The sequence below is a fragment of the Lagenorhynchus albirostris genome, chromosome 6, assembly GCF_949774975.1.
Source record: "Lagenorhynchus albirostris chromosome 6, mLagAlb1.1, whole genome shotgun sequence".
NCBI classification, from domain to species: Eukaryota; Metazoa; Chordata; class Mammalia; order Artiodactyla; family Delphinidae; genus Lagenorhynchus; species Lagenorhynchus albirostris.
In genome coordinates, this window is record NC_083100.1 from 38796094 (window position 1) to 38816798 (window position 20705).

Consider the following 20705-nt stretch of genomic DNA (forward strand, 5'->3'; position numbering starts at 1 on the left):
TATTGAGAATAAAGACAACACTAGAATCTGAGAGTTACTGATAGTCTGTAAATACTCTGTGCCAGGCACACTGTCTCCTTGCTTTATGTAGCTTTACAGTGCTCTCAAAATCATGCTGGTTATACATTGTTATTATCCCCATTTTATTTATTTGAACACTTAAAAAAATATTTATTTTATGTATTTATTTGGTTGCACCAGTTCTTAGTTACGGCAGTCAGGCTCCTTAGTTGCGGCACATGCATGTGCTCCTTAGTTGCGGTTGGTGGGCTCCTTAGTTGTGGCATGCAAACTCTTAGTTGCGGCTCGCATATGGGATCTAGTTCCCTGACCAGGGATTGAACCCTGGCCCGCTGCATTGGGAGCACGGAGTCCTAACCACTGTACCACCAGAGAAGTCCCTATCCCCATCTTATAAATGAGTGAGTTAAAGTTTGTAGAAGGTTACTCATTTCGCCAATGTCACACAGCTAATAAGTGTCCATTTTGGCTGCAGAACCAGTGCTATTCTGTACTGCCTTCAAGCTGTCAGAGAGTTCTTAGTCATATGAACTGACTAAACTGACTACATGAGAAAATGTCTTAAATTGGATTAAAAAATGTTAAGAAAACATAAGGAACAAACTTAGTGTGTGACATAACTTTTAAGCATCACAGAACAAACTTGGATATTTAAAGCTTGGCTTTATTCTCTTTTAAAAAGGAGGCATAATTATTTAGTAGAAAAAAAAACCTCATTTTTCATTCTTCCTGGCTAGAAATCTTGGCAGCTAGGAGTGCTGTTGCTATTATTGTGAGTTTGTTTGTTGTGTGTACAGATTCATGCTCCCAGATTCTCCATCCCCACCTTTTATAAACACTGTGTTTAACTTGGAAGAGGAAAAAGTTATTTTTGGCAACACTGGTAGAGCAAAAGTAGCAACTGCAGGGAGGCATGAAGGGAAATACTGACCTGAGCCAGGAATTGTAGAAATATGTCTACAATTTAACTTCAATTCTGTTTAGAATGCAGGTCTCTAACAAGAGAAAGAATTATTATTCAAGGTTTACTAGGAGGCAGGAAAACTGCAAAATGAGATCTGTGTCTGTGTACTTATGACTGAAATAATGTACTGATACTTTGTGCTTCTTATTACTGTTTTCATTGCCAAAAATCATGAAAATCATTAGCTGATAGGGCCCAATGCTAAGATGGCTAGGCTGCTATTTGAGAATAGCCTGAAGCAATAGTTTCATGTCAACAAAGATTCACAGACAGAGTATAGATATTGTATAGATATAATATCTATACCCTCAAGTGATAAAGTTCATCATTGAATTCTCAAATATTAAAACTCAAGGATTTCTTTGCAAGTTGAAAGATACACATTTATAATAAGTGAAACGAGGGTTGCTTTTTGCTGTTGAAAGTAAACTTTTAGGAAATTTTACTAAAATATTATTCTAAGAGGTGGTACAAGCTTAAAAAAATGGTTGGTCAATTCACGTAACACATAGATTGGTGTATTGCTGACAGATTCAGAGTGAGTTATTATGAGAAGATGAAGACGTTAGTTCAGACAGTCATTCAATAGATCATTTCTGGCCCCTAACCTTTGGAAATGATATTACAGAAAGCCACTTTTATATCAAACCCTGGGCTAAGAGGCTCCCTGGTCTGACCAAGCATGGCTCATTCTTCCATCTAGAGTATGCCAGAGTTTCTCAGATTACCTATGGTCGTTCAGATCCATCACAGACACTGATCTTTCATTAGTCAGAATAAAAATAAACTATTAGAAGAATGAAATTGAATAAAAAACAAGATCCACAGAATATAAGCCCACATTTTTATTATTAGATTGAACAGACTTAAAATTACTCTAACAAATTTCTGTAAAAGTTTCTAAAGGGCTCAATTTCTGTACTTTTCTCAGGTGATTAACAGCCAGCTTATGGCCCAGTGCTGGCCCATGGCCCATATTTTGAGGAGCACTGTTCTAGATTTAAATACAGACAAAAATTTTTTTTCTCATGTTAGTGTCCCTTCTTGTCTCTTCATTTTTCCTGTACTTTCTTGTCTTCTTCTTACATAGTTTTCCTCTTTTCTTAAGATGGAGTGGAAATAATCAACATGAGAATTGTTAGGGTAGGTAACACTGCAAAGGTACAAAGATGCATGTCTCTTTTTGAGTTTTCCACTAAAACGAATTTACAAAATCAAATATGACATTCATATACACACATACCTTAATATATGGTCTGTTGGATTTTGACTCCAGGTCAGTGTCTCTTAAAGTGTGGTTTAAGGACCAACTATATCAGAATTAGCTCGGGTAATTGTTTTAAAATGAAGACTACTAAGACCCATCTTATACCTACTGAATCAGAATTTCTCTGGTTTGCTCTATGAAATTTAGTCTGAATTTTAAACATGAGTCTCACCAGTTGATTCTAATACACAATAGAATTTGAGCTCTACTCTTTAAGGGTGTGGGAATCTGTGTGGTTATTCGATTCTGTATCATACACTATGGTGGTATATTATAAATGCCAATTCTGAAATGTCCACTAATGTGAATATTTTGGAGTCTCTATATATGTGCTTTCAGCAGAGAATCTCCAGGATATTATTGGGTTCATTGCTATCTCAGACATATACAAAGCCTTATTGGAAAAAGGTATGTTTTCATTTTACAGACAGAAGCAAAGAACACACATACACAAATAAAATAATTGTACATCCTTCTTTATTGTAATGATTTTACAGCCTTCTCATTTTATTTTCAAAGTTTCACATACCTAAAATCTATTCTTAAATTCACCTTGCTTTATATAATATAATTTTATTTGGAATAAAAAGTAGCATAGGGGCTTCCCTGGTGGCGCAGTGGTTGAGAGTCCGCCTGCTAATGCAGGGGACGAGGGTTCATGCCCCAGTCCGGGAAGATCCCACATGCCGCAGAGCGGCTGGGCCCGTGAGCCATGGCCACTGAGCCTGCGCGTCGGGAGCCTGTGCTCCGCAACGGGAGAGGCCACAACAGTGAGAGGCCCGCGTACCGCAAAAAAAGAAAAAAGTAGCATAGGTACAGAATCCATTAACCATATAATTAAACAGTTGTTATGAATTGAATGAGACATGTGGGAATGTATATAAACCACGTTAATATTTCATTTAAAAACACTTGTCTTTACATTAATCTGGGGTTAATACAAAATTTATTGTTAAGGAAAAATATTATATTCTTAGGTGTTAATACCAAATTCACCCATAAGGAAAAATAATATATCCTTAGATATATTATTCAAGGTACACTTCAGTCAAATAAAGGAGCCTCTGCTATAGCTGGATCTTTAGTTCAGTAGTGGAAATTACTAAAAAAAAAACAAACACCACCACATTTATTCTTATTTGTGTATTCCTTTCAGAGTTTTTGGCACACTATATCCCGTGTGTGTATTTGTCTTTTAGAAATAGAAGAGTGAAGGTCATTTATTTTTCTTTAGGAAAGCAGTAGATCATAATCCTGATATTTTGTCTTGAATGGACAGCGATAAAGGGATTTCCTTATTCACTTAAGAAAAGAAAATCAGTTCTTTGGGGACTTCACTCTCTTCCCAAGCATAATGATAACTTCCCAGGTAAAACTGCAAAACCCTAAGAAAGTAACAGGTCCATACTTGTATTTACTGAACTCAGAGTACCACAAGAATGTTGCTGATGTGAAATTATGCAGGCTACTGGAAAATTTTCCTCTGGACCTTTCAACCTTGCCATTGTGTGCCCTTGATCAAGTTACTAGACCTCTCCAAACTGTTTCCTCATAAGGATAACAAGACCTCTTAGAATTGCTGGGAGAACTCTATCAGTTCAGTTAATGATTCTGAAATACCGAGCACAGCTCTTGGCATTGGTGAGTGGTAGTCAGTAACCTGGGGAATTTGTATAGCAGTGGGAAATGTGTGGGTAATCTCTGATGTCATGCAAACTCTAGATTTGAAATTCAGCTGGTTTCCTGCTATGTAATCTTGTGTTAGCAAGTAATTCAATCCATCTATCCCCCATTTTTCTTAATCTGTGAAATGGGGATTGTAGTGACGATTCCAGAAAGTTATTATGAGGATTAAATGAGGGAATGTGTGCCTGGCACATAGAAGTTTCTTAATAGATAACAGGTGATAGCCATTATTATTTTTATTGAATTTGATCGCATACCACTTTCTAAGATAAATTTAAAACAAACAAACATGTTTCATGTACATGTATCTACTTGAGTTTAGTTTTGAGCGTCCTCCCCTTGATCTTTTAGAAGCTGTCTCATTTTAAAATTTATTTTCAAAATCTTTCTGATTTATACACGAACCAATGTGTATTTCCATTGGAAGATGTTGGGAATCCGAAAACAGAGCGGTGATGAAATGAGTATTCATCTGGCTGCTTTACGAACACAATTTCAGAAGAAAAAGCAGACAATACAAATTGCAGCAGATAGGCAGACCCTTGCTGCAAGACTTCAGTAATGCATATGAGTGATGTCAGACTCACAGGCATGCAAAATGCGTAAACACAAAGGAAATTCATAATGGGCTTTTCAGGAAGAGGGTTGTTGCTTCCTGATGTGCTAACCTTGACTCTGCTTCGTGTTTTTGGTGCCCGCATAAAGATAGCTGGAGGAAACACTGTTGGAGTTTTCCATTGTCCGTCTGTATTGTAATCTAAGAATTGTGTTTTGCTCTTCTCTACCCTATTCTTAACAAATATTCTGTGAGCTTTGGGGAATAAGCTATTTCAGTTAAGTGATGTCTTTAATTTATATGATTAATTCATTCAGCAGCCACAAATCACAGTTCTACCCACAAGTATCCTTGTTGATCAATAGATCAGAATGTTGAGAATGTGATAATCAGTTGGGCTTTCAGAAGGAGAGCTTAAGGAGATGGGGAAAGGGACGTTTCCTTTCCCTTATTTTTTTTATTTTTATTTTTTGCGGTACGCGGGCCTCTCACTGTTGTGGCCTCTCCCGTTGCGGAGCGCAGGCTCCGGACGCGCAGGCTCCGGACGCGCAGGCTCAGCGGCCATGGCTCACGGGCCCAGCCGTTCCGCGGCATGTGGGATCCTGCCGGACCGGGGCACGAACCCGTGTCTCCTGCATCAGCAGGCGGACTCTCAACCACTGCGCCACCAGGGAAGCCCTCCTTTCCCTTACTCTTAAGCTTCCTTTTCTCTCCCTATACACTGATGTTTAAATTTCCTAGTCTGTTCTCCTCCCATGGCCTCATCCTTCCCTCATCCTCTGTGCTCTAGTCACACTGGTCTTCCTTCAGTCTCTGAAAGGGCCATGCTGCTTCCTACCACAGGGCCTCTGCACAGCTCTTCTGTCTGGAATGAACTCTCTCTCCTCTTCCCTCCTCCCCTCCCCAATTCCTAGTGGTCCACTTAGTCCACACATTGATTCCTTGAGGGAGCTTTCTCTTATTCTCTGGCCTGGGTCATGTCCCCAGCTCATCCATTGCCTTACCACCTTCTCTTTTTCCTTTGTAGCATGTATCATAAAAGTAACTAAAGAATTCACTTTATAGTTGTTATTTAGTGTTTCTCTCTCTAAAATAGAAGCTCTGCAAGAAGAAGGAGGGGCTGTGTTTGTCTTGTTCGCATATGTCTCCCAGTGCCTAGCACCTATATGATAGCATAGTAGGTGAAAATGCTAAGGTGTTATATGGATGCAAAATTGGTATTAATGTGCTTCACCATTTTATTTGTTGCTATGGATTTTTTTTTTTCCGGTGTTTTCTTCAAGGGTGTGGTTTGGAGGAAGGAATGGCATATGTAAATTTCAAGGCTCATCTTCTGGCTGTACTTTCTCAATACAGTAGTTTATTGTGAGTGAAGAGGTACTGGCTGAACTACTTGTATTTAAGAAACAGCATCCCCATGAAAGGGTACGTGTATGTGATGGCCTTAAGGCTAAGCTCCAATGTTCATCTAACCTCCCTTGCTCCACTCTGTAAGTTTCTTTCATGATCATCTTGGGAAAAATCTATGTTCTATTATGACAAAGACTTGTGCTGTGGAGAAGCAGATTTCCTTTACATAGGAAAGTAGCCTGTTTGTCACAAGTGAGTGTCAGTGACACGTGGATGGACCAGAATCTAGAGTTCAGCTAAAGTGGCGTATCTGACAACTGTTACAATATTTGGAAGGCAAGGAAACGTGGCTTGGAGGGCCAGAGTGGTGGGAGCATCAAGTGGGTCCAGGGCCCTGGGAGTTGAGTGGAGGTAAGGGTTAAACACTGGGGTTGAAAACAGAGATGCTGACATTGTTGAGCAATCTGTTGTTCATAGGCTTTAGCCATCTTTCATGCCAATAATAGGAAATAAATTCATCCTTTCTGGCTTATTTTTTCTAATCTCCTAATGGTGACTGAAGCTGCTGTGGGCCCATTGGCCACCTATTAATTAGTGAGGTCATGGCATTTTCACAGTGTTATTTGGGGAGGCAGTGTATTATAACAGGGTTTGGGCTTGGGTGTATTCAGATCTGACTTTAATCCTGGTTGTTATCACTTTCTCTCTGTGAGTCTCAGTTTCCTCATCTGTAAAATGGACCTAATAACACTACTGACCTCAGTTTTAGAGCACGGTGGCATTCATTAGAGACTATTTCTAAAGCATTTACTCTGTGTTCCTGGTACATAGTAGGCATTCCATACATGCTTGCTATTATTGTTGTTTGCTAGGATGTACCTAGAAATCCACAATGATTTGTCCTAAGACATGGCTGGGTTTGCATGTCCAGAAGAGGGCTGGACGGGGCGGGGGTGGTTCTGGCGTGACAAGCTTGCTGTGTTCACTCAGTCTATTCCAGAATCAGCCCAAAGTTCTGTGCACCTTTGAAGTTTCATGGCAAACTATGTCTGGGTTAAGGGAACAGTGGAGAGGAAATTGCAGCCACCAAATGTACCATGGAGCTTAAATCTAGTCTGCCCCACTTCGCAGCAAAAGCACGTGACAACTGAGCACATCTCATCTTGCTTTCCTGGAAGTTTTGCTGGAAAGAGATGGTCTTGTAGCCTTTGATTGTACTCATGCATTCAACCAGCACTTAAAAATTGCAATGATGGGGCTTCCCTGGTGGCGCAGTGGTTGAGAGTCCGCCTGCCAATGCAGGGGACACGGGCTCATTCCCCGGTGCGGGAGGATCCCACATGCCGCAGAGCGGCTGGGCCCATGAGCCATGGCCGCTGAGCCTGCGCGTCCAGAGCCTGCGCTCCGCAAAGGGAGAGGCCCGCGTACCGCAAAAAAAAAAAAAAAAATTGCAGTGATGGCACTGGGTGGGTGAACAGCTTTACAAGGCCCCTCTCCCCATTGAAGAACAATGCATCTGAACTGGAGATTCTCATACCACAACCGCTTCCTAGAATAAGACAGGAGTACCAGGTAAATCGGTGATTGTGTCTATTTTTGCATTAAAAGTAGGGTCTGAAAATAACTTCTGTACTGATAACCACATTTGGCGATTTTCATGAAAGCTATATGATATATGAAAAAGTTTTAGTCCTTTTTTACAGTTTGAAACCACAAGTCCACAAACTCTATTCTGGATTGGCTAGGATACTATTTCAGTAACTTGAATTAAGTCTGTATCTGATTAATGGTAACAGTAAATTAGAGTTTCCCAGATAGTGGCCACTCTATTCTGAGTAAATCAAACAGAAAAACCCCCTCTCTGTGATAACAGTCAGCTTGTTGACATCAGCCCCCTGTGTGTGTGAGTGTGTGTGTGTACACACATAACTTTTCCTTTGGAATTCTCCCATGGAAAAGCAAAGGAAGGAAGCTGAGGGGAGGATGGGGCGATTGCATCCTGTGCTTTACAGGGGCGTGGCCACAACTGCCTCAGCCGCGGGGACACTGATACATGATTTTTTTTCACTTCGGATGCCTGAACAGTGATAAGTCTTGATGAAAGGCAGGGGCGGCTCTCAGTGTTGTTTATAGCTGGACAGGAGTCTCCTAGTAGCAGCCTGCTCGAGTCCCACTCAGTATTTCACTGCTAGAACTTTGGGGAAGAGGAAGAACAGCAGGCGCATCTGAAGTGGACCCGCAGAGCTCTCCCCGCCGCATTAGGATTTCAGACCCTCTTTAACTTCAGTTCGGGCCACGCTTATGAATGACATTGCCAAGTGGGTAGGCCAGGTACATGGTTTTAAGGAGAATGAAATGTCTCTTCGTGCTGCTTCCTAAATCTGATTTGAAATGATGGATTCTGCCCTGACAAAGGCAGAGAGGAACTCTTTGGGATTTTATGAGGTAAGGTATTAGAAAGTTCTGTGAAATGAATTCCACTCTCATCTGATTTCTGTGTCCAACTGTTTGGGATTCACAGTTGTCTCTGCCTTTCTTTTTGAAAAATTCTTAATGCTGTCCCCTCCCAGCTTGGTTAGGGACAATTATTAACAAATTCTGTAGTGCATTTATTAAGCCAGGCTTAAAGCTCATTGACAGCACTTTCAGCTCTGAGTGACCCTCCATCCAAGAACTGGGCAGTATTCAGACACTCTGTGTGGGAGACTGTGCTACACGGCGTAGTACATGGCATAATGTGCAATTTCTGTACATACGGCCTCTGCACTTTTGCTGCCTGGTCATTTGGCATCCATTGCTTAAGAAAGCAGGGTCTCCAAAAACATAAAAATAGCTATGCTTTGGGGGTTTTTTGTATATTTTTTTATGCTTTTGTTTTAATTTATTTATGAAAAATCAGAATAAGACAATGTCTTTAAAGGAAATAAATTTAAAAAGTTAAAAGGAAAGAAGTTGAGGAATTGTGCTTTTGAGTATTAAAAACATAGCACTCTTTAAAAAGGATGAAATAAACACCTACACATGTATAATAGCTCCTAATATGAGCCAGGTTCACATCCTGTACACATGTCCTCCTCACACCTTTCTGAGCTAGGAGTGCCATTATCATTTTATAGAATGGGGAAATGGGGTCTTTGCAGTTTTAAGACTTGCCCAAGGTCATACATTCTGTAAATGGGAAAAATGGAATTTAAACTCAGGCCTGCTGTTTCTTGAAGTTCTGGGATCTTAGCATCACACAGCAGCCACAGCCTGGTAACACCATTATCAAGCAGCATACTACTTTCATTGCACCTGTAATAAATGATGTGTACCTAAAAACAAAAGCCATACTACACACCATCTACAAGCTGGACCTGCCTGTCTCTCTGATCTCATCTTCTCCCACTCTTGGCCTCATCCTTCACTCTGCATCACTTTGTTGTTCCCTAGGAACACAGTGGGCTTGTCCTGTTTCAGGGTCCTTGCATTTTCGTGTGTTGCCTTTTCCCAAATCTCCCAGTGGAAAGCAGTCTCACTTCATTCAAGGCCCTGTTCAAATGTTTCCCTCATCAACCTACATAAAATAGTACTCTCCCACCACTCTCTCTCCCCCTCCCACTCCCTGGCTGTCTTCCTTCAACCCATGTCACCACCACCTGACATTACGTTGTCTCTACTACACTACCTGACATACACATTATTTTGTGTCTGATTATTCATCGCTTTTCCCACTGGACCAAAATCTCCGCAAGGAGAGGGACTTTCACTGGCAGAGAGGGGATGCTCAGTAAATATTTGTTCAATTAATTTTCAGTGATTTTCATTTCCATCATTACTTTCGTAATTGTTTTCTTTCTGTTTTTAGGCCTTAAAGTCTTCCTTCTAACTCTTGTTAGCCTGTCATCACCTTGCCCCACATGATGGACCTTTAGAAAAAGATCATTTACCTACTCTTTCTCATGAAATTTCTTTAGCAATATGAAGTCTTGTTCTAATCTGTCAGCTTTGGTACCAGGAAGGGGATTGAAGCATTTTAGTGTCATCGTTATAGAATATTCATATAGGACCTAATAGAGAATCATGTGCCAAGGTGTTTACCAAGCTACCATGTGCTGAACATGCTTGACCCTTTGAAAGAGCTGAGGCTTACGTTCTCATTGTTAAAGTGTAATCGCTGGAGGAAATATAGCCATGCAAACTGTGATGGGGAAAATTATGTTCTGACAGCAATGTGTGCTTCATGAAGACATTGGAAATTTTTTTTTTTTTTTTTTTTTTTTTTGGTGGTACGCGGGCCTCTCACTGTTGTGGCCTCTCCCGTTGCGGAGCACAGGCTCCGGACGCGCAGGCTCAGCGGCCATGGCTCACAGGCCCAGCCGCTCCGCGGCACGTGGGATCCTCCCGGATCGGGGCACGAACCCATGTCCCCTGCATCGGCAGGCGGACTCTCAACCACTGTGCCACCAGGGAAGCCCGACATTGGAAATTTTTAAGCCTCAAATTTTATAAAGATCACCGAATTCCTGCTGATATTTCTAACATGAAATTGGCTAAAACTATTACCAGTTGCATATTCTGTTTTCACAATGATATTTATTATAAATTTTTAGAGTAGCCAAATTAAATAGATCATTTGATATAAGTAAACTTTTAATAATTTTTTCATTTGAGGTATTATCAAAGAATTTGAGTTTCCTATGTTCTATATAGGACAGTATTCAGTTGGGGAAAAAGTAAATGTTAATTTAGAAATGCTCTGAAAATCTTCATCAGGAAAAAACTTGTTTAATATGTTTCAAAGGCCTTTACCAGAAACTGGTTATGTGATCTTAAGTAAGCTAGTTCATCTTTTTGTGCATCTGGTGTGATGGACTATAAGCTATAAACAAAGTTGAATGTCAACTCAGCATAGCAATGTGATTGAATTAATTAGAAATTCTTGTTATAAAGATTGAGAGTTTAAATAAATTGATCTTGTTAAGTTAGTCTAGTAAAGCTTAGTGTGGAATTTGCAATATTGTCCTTGTTTTTCTCTATTTTGAACAGGACAGAGATCTCTTTAAAAAGGCTTTATGCATTCCTTGGTGAGAATTTTATTTTCCTCCTTTGTATATTTTAATAGTATAATACTGGTATTCAGTTAATGCCATATCATCATAATTAAAAGAAGACATGACAACCTCTTTTGTTCAACCAAATATGAGCACCTACTATGTGCCAGGTATTCTAGTTACTTGAGATACATCAGTGAACAGAATAGACAAAAGTCCTTGACCTCTTGGAGTTTACATTCTAGAGAGAAAGACAATATACAAGAAGTATAAGTAGATCATATAGTATGTTAGATGGCGTTAGGGTTATAGAAAAGCAATTGAGCGGAGTAAGATAGTCCAGGAATGCTGGAGACAGGGTAGTTTTAAACCGGGCAGTCAGGGTAGATTTCATTGAGACAGTGATATGCAAGCAAAAAAGAAAAATAATTTAAGGAGAGGATTGATGCATTAGGATATATTGGGGGAAAGATTCAGACAGATGGACCCTGAGGCAGAGTCCTGACCAGAACTTTGAGGATATTGTAAAGGAGGAAAAAAACTTTATTCTCTTAGGTTTGGCTACTGGCCCTGCAAATCAGACTGACAAAAGACAGATTAACAGGAAAAAGAGGATACACATTTTAATAGATGTTAAAAATTTTATTTCTACTTGCATGAAGCCTTCTTGTATATAACATGAAGACCCAAAGAAGTGGTTAAATTCAGGGGCTTATATGCTACTTTACCAAAGGACAATAAATTGTGGAGAAGTAACTAGACAAAGGAAGGGCGGTTGGCTTCTGTGGGTGGTAAATTGTGGGAAGGTAAATATATGGGGGAAACTAATGGAAGATAAGGGTTATTTAGGAAGGTTTGTTACGCAGACTGAAGTTGGTTCCTTCTCCATTGATGAGTAGTGATTAAGAGTCATCTTACTCTTCCTGGTATGGGAGAGGGAGACACCTTTACGGATGGAAATTTATGTCTTGCTTTTAGACATAAAGGGGGAGAGCAGAGGGCTGATTGCTTTCAGCTCAAAGTGGCATATTTTGGCCTGGCATACTCTTAACTCCCTTCATTACCAAGGAGTCCAGTGCAGCTGGAGTGGAGCAAGCGGGGAAGGGGAGAGGGTAGGGAAAGATGAGGTCAGAGCTCTAATTTTTTGGGGGGTGGGGAAGGGGGCTGCCAGATCCTGTAGGGCACTATTAACCTCCAAAAAGACTTTGAATTTTACCCTGAAAGAAACAGGGATCCTAATGAACAAGAGGTAAGACATTTTCAATATGTAAACATTACCTATGTTTAAAGTGAATTCTTCTGTAAACCCTCTCTGACTGAAACTCTTGAGAGTTATTTGCTAAAATGAAGCCAAGTGTTTCCTCTCACTGGTCTGTTGGTGGTTCCCCCCTTGTCAACTGAGTGTTTAATTGACTAGTTTCGGATCAGGTATTTTATACAGGAAGTTGCTTAGCAGGGCCTCCTGCCTCTGCCTAGCATGTCTGGAGGTCTGAATGTTGAGGAGACCCCTCAGGGGTGTGGTTAGGACTTGGCTATAAGGTATGTCACCCAGCCTGGATCTACTGAAACATGTAACATTCTTCAGATTGGCCTGCACCACCCCTGTTGAGGCCTCCTGTAGAGGAGACAGCAGTAGCACACCTCTCTCATACAGCGGTGTGAGTGACACTGAATCAGTATATGAGCCTCACTCTTCCCACCCCCCCTCGCCAGTGTTCCCTTCTTATCGGGGCACACGCCCTTCAGTGCAGACATCCCCAAGGCCAGACCTTACCGACTTGCCAGAGGGTCTTCTCAGCCTCTGTTGCTTTTTCTGTCCTGTAATGTACCAGTGTCTTTTTCTCTCATCTCTGGCACATTATAATCGGCAAATCTTTCTGGTATCTATCAATATAAGAAAATATTCAAGTAGCAGTGGGCGCATTCTCATTTGATAGCATGGTGTCATCATTGCAATCCCTAAATATGTCCGATACTCACACTCTTTTTTCTTCCATCCAGGGAGGGTGTCAGTGTACAGAATTGGGCATCTAGGGACATTGGGTTAAAAACAAATGCCGAGTGTGCCGATTCATGAAGTTGGTGAGTGAATTCTCATAGCGCTTAATAAGACTGGTGCTCTGTTTGGTACAATCAGTGGTAAAGGGTCACCCCCTCACCCGCCTGCAATGTAGTTCAGATCTCAGCCACTGTCAGAGTTTTGCTCGCGCATAACTTGCCTAGTGGGATTCCATAACTTGCCTAGCACATGCAGGTAAATTTGCAAAGTTTTAACAGTCAGGCAGCCCCTGTGAAGATGTGTTTTTGCCCAGGTCTAGAATGATCATTTTGATTCAAATTGTAGCTTAGGATTACTCTAAATCCCAAATCCTAGACAAGGCATCTAATTTCTGAGTGTAGCTGGAAGAAAGCCAGGCCTGTTTATGATCCAATCTCAGGACATAGGTATATTCAATTTTTATCCGAAAAGTAATTTAAAATCACGTTAGGTGTTTATGCCATTTTTCAAGAAAATGTAGGGAGGAATTACTTCAAAGCAAAAGAACATTTGTAAACATCATTTTTCATCTGTCACAGTCTGTCACATGGCATCTTTCTTACAAAATTTCTTATCTTTTTTCAAGTCCCCTAGGTTGACTGATAGAATAGTGAGGACTTTGAATACTTTTTTTGTTTCTGTTTTATCTCCAGTATTGTATGGAGGTTTTGGAAATATTAATATAGACATAGAAACATTTCCAAATCCCAATTATTTTGGATATGTTTAATATGTCTGGCCATGTCTCCTGTATATGCCTATTCACCGGACATTTCTGCAATCCAAAAGTCATATACAGAAAAAAAATTAATCTTTAAAAGATTATTTTCACACTGACCTCTGTGTGTGAAATATTACGGGGAAGGAAGAGTTTGAAGCATAAAAGACTTTATGCTTACGTTATTTTAGGTTTTTGTGGCATTTTAAAAAGAATTCATTTATTTTTTAAAATTACTCTTTACAATCATATTGTAAGTTAATATAATTAATCCTACTTTTCCAAGTAAGAAAATGGTAATGTCATGGGACCTAGGGAACAACAAACAGTAACTTTTACCACTGAATTCAGCTCTTAATATGCCACTTGTTTGTTGCTTCTGATGACCATTTATGGAACCAAAGAATGAACCTTGGGAGACAAAACAATATGTCTAGAGAACAGCGAAGCAAAGGAATGGATGGGATACCTTAATGACTGGCTTAAATGTGTAAACCTCTGAAAGGATATCTCCATATGCATCTCCCAAAGACACTTCAAACTTGATAGATCCAGAGCCATAGTCATTATACTCGGTCACAGAGAATGCTGATCATTCCCCCGCGGTTCTCCTTTAACACTTTATAAAGTATGCACACCTCTATCATAGCACTTTTAACATCGCATTGTACCTTATATGCCAGTCTTCTCCTACTGTACTGCAAACTCCTTATGGCAGGAAATGGATGTTCCTGACCTTCATAAGACAGTCAATAAATTCCATTCAGATGAAAGAAGGAAGGGAGGGAAGGAGGGAGGAAGGAAGGAAAGGAACAAGCTAGCAAATGAGAGGGACGGTGGTCAATGAGATGTGCATGGTCCACAGCATTGCTATGATTGCTCAGTTTCTCTGGAAATTACCATGGAACAGATTTTTTTTCCATGTGAGGTGTTTGTAGTACTTGTAGCAGAATCACCTGGTTGGGGTACTTCCTAAAATTCAAATTCCTGCATCCCGACTCAAACCTACTGAATCAAAGTCAGCATTTTTGAAGGAGCCCCCAGGATATTCATTGTGAGCAATGGAGTTGGGCAATCATTGCCCCAGAGGATCAGTTAGCTAAAGGGGAAGGTAGCCAATGATGATTTGTGACCTACTGAATGTGCAGGAGATGTTGGCAAGTCTGCTTATATAGAGATTTTGTTTAAGACCCCAAGGTAAAATTATGTGGTTCTCATTAAGGGAAGGGGACTATTTCTCACCTAATTAACCAAATTTCTGAGAAAATTCTCTGAGCTACTATACTCTGCAGTTAATAGAAGAGAGTTAGTTCTGTGTAGTGTAATCTTATATCCCTACTCCTTTACTTCTGGGTCCAAACACTTCATTTCTACCTTGGAGAAGCAGACTTAACAGAAGTAATTCCAGTATTAAAAAAAAATTAATTGGAAAAGCCCTAGAAGAGTACAGTTGATGCTTGAAGAACATGGGTTTGAACTGCTCAGGTCCACTTATGCACGGATTTTTTTCAATAGTAAATACTGTGGTGCTATGTGATCCACGGTTGGTTGAATTACAGATATGGAAACTGCCTGCGGGTAAGGAGGAACCCCATCCGTATGCAGAGGGCCGACTCTAAGTTGTATGTCGATTTTTGACTTCAGAGAGGGGCGGTGTGCCTAACCCCTGCCTTTGTTCAGGGGTCAACTGTAATTTTAAAAAACACTATATGAAATCATTTTCGGAAAGTATCATGGATTGCTAAAATAAGGCAAGAGTAAAGATTTTCAGAAGGTTTCTTGATCATGTTCCCACAATATTCACAAACAGGAATGAAAATTATATTAGAAGGATTTTAGGGCTTTTTGGGTGTGTGCTTTGCCTTTTTATTTACAAAACATGTACTGCCAACTAGATTTATAAGAGAACTAAGAATATGTAAGAGACATGAGTGGACAAGCTTCATATAAACCCTGCCAAACAAAATTAGATTTAGAAAAGATATTTAGGTACATGAATTAAATATCTCCAATGTTTCTTCTTGTAATTATATTCCAGCTAGAAAGTTACCTAGGTATCTAGAACATACACTTCTAGAATACAGACTCCATTGTAACTATAACAGATATTTTAATGTTAGTAAGAAGGGAAATAAAAACGTGGATGGGAAAGGGGGCAAGGAAGGCAACGGTCCAAGAGCAAAAGCAGACAGATATGTCTCATGGAAGCTGACGTGTTTCTCGGTTGAGAGGAAGAAGCTAAAGGTCAAGGTGAGAGAAGGTGACTGATGGAAGGGTTTGAGTCAAGGGCACCACCATAATGGGGGGTAAAACCCTGGGCAAGAAAGCAAGAAATACATGTGGGTTCAGAAAAGATGGCAGTAGGGAGAGGCAGAAACCAGGGAAATGGGGCTTGATGTCCTCCATGTTCTAGATGCCATAGGGTGCATGGTACCCTGCTGTAAGTCAGAGGGTGGAAATTAGAGGATGTGAGGACAGTGAGACAGATTTGAATAGCTCTTAAGAGACATGGGGAAGGGAAGTGGCCAAGTATAAATGGAAAAATTGATAATTGGCTTTAAAGACCAATGACATTTCTTTGATCTATCAGAATCTTTATTCAATTAAAGGAAGAAATAGATGTAATTATGTCTATATGATACATGTAGGCAATTTAGAAGGCTTTCTTTGGTGTACTATTTTTATACTCAGTTATTTTTCTTATTTAGAGTTGGGGGCATTTTAAAAAGATTGAGTCATCTAATACAGATGTTAAATGAGGGTGAAGAAAACCAACTTACACAATCTGGGAAAAAATATTCTGTCCTCAAACATCCATAAAAAAATAGACCTGAGCAGAAAAATGCTGTCACTGAAAAGATGTTCTTGGGCTAGCCTAGAACGGAGTGCAACCTAAATGAAAGTGTTAACCTACTTAAGGAAAAAAAGGTTTAGTGTGAAGGACAAGTTAAAATTGGTCTTCTTGAAACAAAGACAAGGGATGAGTCATTCTAGGTATGTTTTAGAATCGTGCCACCAAGGCTGGTCAGAGCTCTGCTGGCCCACGTCAGTAGGAGCTGGAGCTGTGGTGGAGACTGTGAGAGCCGGCATAAAATAATTTGAACTCTGTGCCACCACACTGGTTTATTTCTAGGTATTTTACATTTTCAGTTAAGAGTAGCTGCCAGTCAGTAGCAGGAGTGCTAGTATCTGTCAGGGATGATGAATTTTCAGAAACATAATCTCACTGGAGAAAGATTTCCATCTAGAATAACCAGAATATTAAGCAACTTGGGTAACTTCTAAATGACAGACACTGTGCTTGGTGGGGAATAAGACCTTCCCCATGAAGGTTTACAGATTTGTTTCTTGCTATGGCATTTGGGCTTAAAAAAAAAAAAAATCAGAACATACCCATCAAGCTTCTGCTCTGGGCCTGTTCATCCTAATTCTGACCCATTTCTCAACATATATGGGACATTTGAGTTCCCTATGGGCCTGAATACTCATGGTACATTTTTGACATTTTGCTTCAAGGGGCTAGCCTTTATTTCTTTAAATATCATATACTTAACCAAATGGAGTTGTCCACATAGCCTATGAACCAAAGATAGGAGTAAAAGTCAGAGATACATGTTTTATCCCAACCCACACAAGCTGGTGGGTGAACCGAACCCCTAACTCTAGGTCTCTTTCTTGGTGAGGAGTCTGGGGAGGAAGCACCCATAACTCATCCTCCCTTATTTCCAACTTCTGAGACCAAGGATGGATATTCGTGCAATGCAGTATTTCTACCTTGAAGTGAATATAACCGGCAAAGAAAAAGTTATTAGTGGCCCTTCTTGGAACAGGAGATGCTGGCACTGGTTCTCTGTCAAAATTCTCCTCCAGGGAACATGTAAGGGGTTGTGTCAAGCCTCAGGCATCACTTCTGCGTGGAGCTCAGTCCTCTCACGATATCTCCTCATCCCATTACCCCCACCCGCTCCTATTTCTGCTCCTTAGTGCCCCATCTTCCCAGGGTCATTACGTCAGAAGTGTGTACTTGGTTTGACTTAACTGATGGCTTGGGGAGAAAAAGTTTAGTAATAGCAGAAGTGCAAACCCTCTAACAGAGAGGTCACACTTTACCAAGTACAAATTTATTAATGTTGCTTTTTATCATTGTGATCCTAATGCATGCTCCTTAAAATGAGATTTGATGTTGCCTCATCTTTCCTGAGGCCTCAAGAGGAAACTGACACAACAGTATTTTCAGAAAATTTCCCATGTGCATAGCCGTGTTTTTTAAAAAAAGCATTTTGAACAGCTGGACACCTTCTACTCCCTATACCTGTGTTCTGTTCCCTTCAGGGTCCAGTGCCTTGCATGTGACCAACAGCTAATACAATACATTTGTTTGTGAAAACATGAGGGTCCCTGTCCCTATGCCAGCAGCTCTGCCCAGTATGTTTTAGAAAGGAAGAAACTACCTTTGTTGTCTAACCTGGAGAAGTGATGCAATCTCAGCGATTCTGGGTCAAGTCAGGCGTGATGCACCTAAATCACTGAGTGACTTTTAGGAAGGTAGTTGTGTCTATTAGGAATTGTGTTCAGCTGCAAGTAACAGAAACCCAACCACAGGAGCTTAAGTAAATAGGAATTTATTTTTGCCTCGGTAGCAAAAAGCCTGAAGGCCATTCAGGGCTCAAAGGATCATCATGGATGCTTCCAGCTTCTTTCTCTGCCATTCTTAGTATGTGGCTCTCATCTAAGGAGAGGGGAGGGGGGAGAACAAAAAGATTATTGAGTCTGTCCTTTTATCAATCAGGAAAATAACAGCTTTCCCAGAAATCCCACCCAGTAGAATTCTACCTACGTCTCACTGGCCACATGCCACCCTTGGCTGCAAGGGATTCTGGAGAGGCAACTATTTTTAACTGGGCACGTTGTTCCCTCGGACAGATTGGGGTTCAGTTGACAAGGAAGAGGCTCAAGGGATAGGCAGTGAGCAGGGTCTGCCCTGAGGAGCCACATGACATCTTTCAAATCCAGTTTTAGGTGATTGTCTGAGTGCCTTCTAAATATCAGTGTTGTGGTTCTATTTTTGTGATGGAATGGAGTGGATCGCCTTGCATTTATCTATGAGGGGAGGTGATGCCCTGAGTCAGTTATGCCTTTCCATTCTTACAAGAACAGTGGCTGCTGCTTGGCCTTTTCACGATAAAGAATCTTTGACTTATACTGTGCTGATTACAGGTAGCAGGAAAGGTCCATTCCTCCCAAACTTCTTTGACTTCTGAATGTGATGAAACCAGTGGGCCCCAAGGACAACCACTGGATTGAAATCCAGTGGAGCTGGATTATCCAACCCCTCACCTGGCCCACTTTCTGTTCCTTTTATGCTCATAAGAAGTGAGGTTTTTCTTAGGACTCTTCCCTTGGGCTTGGGACCTTTTCTCTCCTCTCTTATTTTAGTAGATCTCTTACTTCACCCTCTCGGCTTAATTCCAGCTCTCAGTTAAAGTGTATCCCTAATCTTCCCTCCTGGGAAAGGGATTTGGGGAAGCAAATGAGGTACATCTGATTTTAAGAGCCAGTATCTGTGCACACATTTTTGTGTACCTATAGAACTCTGAATGGTCTCTTTTTTCCTGTTTTTAGTTTCATTTCCTATTCCAGGGCCCTAGGACAGAACTTCAAACTAGTGTGATGTAAGCAAGTTAAAGAATATGAATCCCTTGGGCTTCCCTGGTGGCGCAGTGGTTGAGAGTCCGCCTGCCGATGCAGGGGACACGGGTTCGTGCCCCGGTCCGGGAAGATCCCACGTGCCGCGGAGCGGCTGGGCCCGTGAGCCATGGCCACTGAGCCTGTGCGTCCGGAGCCTGTGCTCTGCAACGGGAGAGGCCACAACAGTGAGAGGCCCGTGTACCGCAAAAAAAAAAAAAAAAAAAAAAAAAAAAAGAATATGAATCCCTTCCACCTTCAGGGTGGGGCAGAACCTGGGGCAGCCAGAGCACCCCTACTATAATCTTAAGTTGTAAGTGTCTCTTTCATGTACTCCAGTGTGTCCTACAAATATTACCATTTTCTTAGTGCCATGAGGTCAGAGAGCTTGGAGAATGCTACTTTCAGGCTGCTCTTTGGATCTGTTCTTTCTATCCTTCTTGCTCTTTCCTTTTCTTGTATTGACTCAAGGTCTACTGCTACCGACCTTTTGTAAACGATTGTCCTAGCCAACCTGATAACCTAGTTGGTGTCTGCTGAGCACTGTCCATGGCCAACCTGTGCTGTGTCTTGACTCAGTTTCATAGCTCAATGTCCGTTTGTTTCATCCCATCTTGATTCTGTTATATTCTACCAGCTTTGCTCTTCCTTTTCTTTCTTTTTTTTTAAAATTTAACATCTTTATTGGAGTATAACTGTTCTACAATGGTGTGTTAGTTTCTGCTTTATAACGAAGTGAATCAGCCATACATATACATATATCCCCATATCTCCTCCCTCTTGCGTCTCCCTCCCACGCTCCCTATCCAACCCCGCTAGGTGGTCACAAAGCACCGAGCTGATCTCCCTGTGCTATGTGGCTGCTTCCCACTAGCTATCGATCTTACATTTGGTAGTGTATATATGTCCATACCACTCTCTCACTTTGTCCCAGCTTACCCTTCCCCCTCCCTGTGTCCTCAAGTCCATTCTCTACGTCTGCATCTTTATTTCTGTCCTGCCCCTAGGTTCTTCAGAACCTTTTTTTTTTCTTTTCAGGTTCCATATATATGTGTTAGCATATGGTATTTGTTTTTCTCTTTCTGACTTACTTCACTCTGTATGACAGACTCTAGGTCCATCTACCTCATTACAAATAACTCAATTTCATTTCTTTTTATGGCTGAGTAATATTCCATTGTATATATGTGCCACATCTTCTTTATCCATTCATCTGTTGATGGACACTTAGGTTGCTTCCACGTCCTGGCTATTGTAAATAGAGCTGCAATGAACATTGTGGTACATGACTCTTTTTGAATTATGGTTTTCTTAGGGTATATGCCCAGTAGTGGGACTGCTGGGTCATATGATAGTTCTATTTTTAGATTTTTAAGGAACCTCCATA

At 40.8% G+C, this 20705-nt stretch overlaps 1 protein-coding gene across 2 annotated transcripts in view; it reads left to right on the plus strand.

Annotated features, from left to right (window-relative positions):
• The window catches only part of HECW2 (HECT, C2 and WW domain containing E3 ubiquitin protein ligase 2), a 417979-nt gene that overhangs the window by 231306 nt on the left and 165968 nt on the right, over window positions 1–20705 (plus strand). The window lies entirely within an intron of this gene.